At 45.0% G+C, this 4,133-nt stretch overlaps 1 pseudogene; it reads left to right on the top strand.

The window, feature by feature from the left end:
* Positions 1-2,756: 2,756 nt before the first annotated feature.
* LOC102854952 lies at positions 2,757-3,784 on the top strand (annotated as a pseudogene).
* The last annotated feature ends 349 nt before the right edge of the window (positions 3,785-4,133 follow it).

Genomic DNA, 4,133 nt, shown 5'->3' with positions numbered 1-4,133 from the left:
GCGGACCGCCCTTTGACGTGCGTCACTTCCGAGAGGCTCAGGCCACGCCCTTTTCTTCCAGGGCGTGCTCGCGCCAGCCTCCACGGCTCGTGACGTTACGCACGACCCGGGTTGCTATTGGACGTGAGCTACTTCTATGCTGGCTGCTGGTCCTCTATCTCCACCCTTACTTTTCACTTCCCGGGCGCCTGGGCTCTGCCCACCTCTCTCAATAAAGCCCAGCGGCCCAGGGTAGGCGGGTCTAGGCCTGGGAGAAAGCTGCCGACTGGGAATACCTCTAGTTCGGTTCCAGTCGCTTGCAATGTGTGACCTCAGCGAAATAATTTCATTATTTACACTGCATCCCACCCCCAGCAACCAGTAAATATATATTGAATTAATAATATGAACAATGTGTTCTAGATTAAGGGATGTGCTGAAAAATTAACAACAGGTTCTCTGATAGGGAATGTATATATAGGTACATAAGTTTATCGTAAATAAATAATCGGGTGTGTAATGTACAATTTACAAATAGTAATTGTAAAAGGAACAGTGGCGTAGTATATTAGGGTTTGGGTGGCTAACCGAAAGGTTGACAGGTGATTTCACCAACGCTTTGTGGGGGAAAGATGTGGCAATCTCTTCGCCTAAGGATCTGTAGCCTTGAAAACCAGGTGGAGGTTGGAAGGCCACCAACAATGGTATCAACTCGAGGACAAGGGGGTTGGGTTTTTTTGAATACTTAGTTGCATGGGGTAACCGTCCTGTACTTAGAGTTGATTGAGGAATATAGTTATAATGTGAATATTGGTTGATCCTTTCCTCCGTGATAATATAACAGCTCAAATTTATCGCTGTCAAGTCGACACTGAGTCCTAGCTGGTCCTTCCTAGGGTTTTTGGAGGCTATAAACTGCAGTGGAGGAGACTGCCCATTCTTCTCCTGCAGAGCAGCTGGTGGATTTAAACCGCAGTTGTTAGTTTGGCAAGTGCACTTCCTACCCAATGGCTACCAAAGTGGTGGGGAGGTGGGGGCGAGGAAGAACGATTCACTGGATTGTAAATGATGAGAGTGACTTCTTGGCTGAGTCAGAAAACTGTTCAAATTGTTGTTGTTGTTGTTATGTGCCATCGAGTCGCTTGCGATTCATAGCGACCCTATGTACAACAGCCCTAAACCCTGCTCTATCCTGTGCCAATCTCACTGTCTCTGACACTCCCATCCCGATTACCCCAGTCACTGAATCAATCCCCCTCATAGAGGGCCCGTCCCTCCACCCTCCCAAGCATGATGTCCCTCTCCAAGGACCTCTCCCTCCTTACATGTCCAAAGTATGTCAGACGAAGCCCCAGAATCCTTGCCTCCAAGGAGCAGCCTGGTTTAACCCTCTCCAGGCTGTGTCTGTTTTCTTGGCAGTCCATGGTACATTCAATACTCTTCTCCAGCACCACAGCTCAAAGGCATCAATTCTCCTTCTATCCTCCTTAGTCATTGTCCAACTCTCCAACTCTCAAGTGACTGCAAAGACTATGCCCTGTATCAGAAGCACCTTAGTCTCCAGAGTGACACCATTGCTCTTCAGTACCCTGGAGAGGTCTCTAACAGCAGGCTTTCCCATTGCAATACGTTTTTTTATTTTCTGGCTACTGGTGCCAAGAGTGTTGACCGTGGAGCCAAGCAGACTGAACTGTTCAAATACTGGAGGAAAATTTCCTTAGTTTTTGTGCTATTCATAATGTAACAACTATAGAGAAGCCATTATGTTTAATTCTGAGTTACAAACATTGTCTCTGTCTTCTTGAACTTAGATATTCAATATATCAATAAATCAGGCCCAATCTGGATAATTTCTTTCCCTGGCATAACTCCCACCATGGCTGGTTTCAAGTTACTGACTTTATAGGACAGACATAGGGAAAGAGGGGCAATAGCATATCAAAGCAAACCTACTCTCAGAGACTAAAAAGTGGCTCATATTGACCATATAGGACTCTGTAGAATTGCCCAAAGGCTATATTTATGGAAGAAGACTACTTTATTTCCCTCTACCCCCACCTCTAGAAGCTGGAGGATTACAACTTATATACCTGACCTAATAACAGAGCACTTAACTTCTGTGCCACCAAGGCTACTTAGCAATAGTCAACTAGTAACAACAGTAAATAATAATAATAGTTTTACTATAGCTATAGGGAGTTCTGGTGGCCTAGTGGCAAGAAGCTGTGCTGCAGTCTCAGAGGCACATGGTTTGAGGCCACCACCCACTCTGCGGAAGAAGAATGGGCAGTCTCCCATGTGATTAAATGTATGGGTCTGTTCCAACTCTACAGTACTCAATAACAACAACATACAGCTATACTAGATATACATAAACCCAAAGGAAAAATAATTAGTACAATAAATAATAATAGTTTTACAATATACCCTTAATATTCATAAACCCAAAGGATAAATAACAGTAAAGGGCCTGCAGCTAGAGGGATATTTCTTTTTTTAAAATTTTTTTTATTGCATTATTTTTACGTGTACCGTCAAATCAGATCTGACTGGTACAGGAGGAGATTGTCCCTCCTTCTCCGGCAGAGCATCTGGTGGATTTGAACCATGTACCTCTGGTATTGCAGTGCAGAGTCTTTCCACTAGGCCACCAGAGCTCCCTAGAAGGATATTTCTAAAAGAGTTTGTTCATGGCCTGTGATTAGCCCTGATCCCAGTTTCAAGAACACTAAGAAGAATGTCCTTGCATTAATTTTTGCTTGAGTCAATCACCTGTCATGCCTGGAACAGGAATCTTACCTATATCGCTTTAGTGACAATAATCGTGAAGTCCACATCTACAAGAAGAACAGAGCCAATGGAAGAAAGCTCATGGAGCACAACCAGCACATCACAGGCATTGACCAGGCATCCCACAGTTACTGTATTTTCACCTTTGGGGCAGACTGCAATGCCTACATCTGGGGTCAGAAGGATGGCATCTGATAGTCCACCCTGGTGATCCTGCAAATCAACAGGGCAGCTATATTGGTGAAATCGTCTGCTGGACAAAAAGTTCATGGTAGGCAGTGGGGCACGGCTGATCTCCATCTGTTACTTCAAGTCTGAAAATGAGTAGTGGGTGAGCAGGCAGATTATGAAGCCAATCCATTCCATGGTCCTCAGCCTGGACTGGCATGCCAACATTCTGCTGGCAGCACACAAGTGCAGGATGTTTTCTGCCTGCATTAAGGAAGTGGATGAAAAGCCAGCCAGTACACTATGGGACTGAGAGATGACTTTTGATCAGCTGATGTCCAAGGTTGGTAGCAGTGGCACTGGTCAAGTGGCTGGTTCTACAGAGTCAACTTCCCTGCAAGTGAGAGCCAACTGGCCTAAGTCAACCACAGCAGCACCGTATCCTTATCAAATGCCTCCAAAAGAGTGCAGATCTCCACTCTGAAGACAGAGGTTGTGCCCCTCCTGGGTGTGTTGTTTGTCTTGGAGAACTGTGTCGTGGCCACTGTCCATGACTGCTACCCAATGCCCTTCAACTACAATGACTATGACTGCTTGACCTTTGTCTCGTAACTGGACATTCTGAAACAGAGCATTCAACACAAGTTGGACAAGCAGGCCACCACCAATGGCCACAGCTCGGCCTTGGAGACACTGCACCAGAATAGCATCACTAAAGTAAGTGTCCATTTACAAGGTGGACATGGAAGACTGCGATATATTCTACACTAGTGACACTGATGGAGCCATGACAATTAGGGATTTCAAGACCTTGGAGTCTCCGATTCAGGGCCTCCAAATAATGTAAAGCTGAGCAAACCTTGGACACTGATCCAGCAGGTCCTACTGCAGCTGCCTGCAAGAAACACTGAAAATGCATACCACACCAACACTCTGTGTGTGTGTGTGTGTGTGTGTGTGTGTGTGTGTGTGTGTGTGTGTGAGAGAGAGATTTTGTAAGAATAGAACTGATGCAAGTATTGATATCTTAAAAACAGCAGTGATTTTTCATTCAATTATTTACCAAAGCGTCTATACAAACAATTGATACTGGAAAAATTACCAAACTGACCCAAAAGAAGGGGTGCAGGTATATAAATTGTCTGCTAGAAAATGGAATAAAGATGCCAAATATGGGGGAAACACTACATTCTTGG

Source organism: Elephantulus edwardii, unplaced genomic scaffold (genome assembly GCF_000299155.1).
Source record: "Elephantulus edwardii isolate Elephantulus edwardi_28Jun2011 unplaced genomic scaffold, EleEdw1.0 scaffold00077, whole genome shotgun sequence".
NCBI lineage: Eukaryota > Metazoa > Chordata > Mammalia > Macroscelidea > Macroscelididae > Elephantulus > Elephantulus edwardii.
The sequence above is the reverse complement of the archived record's forward strand: the minus strand, read 5'-3'. Positions and strand labels throughout refer to the sequence as shown.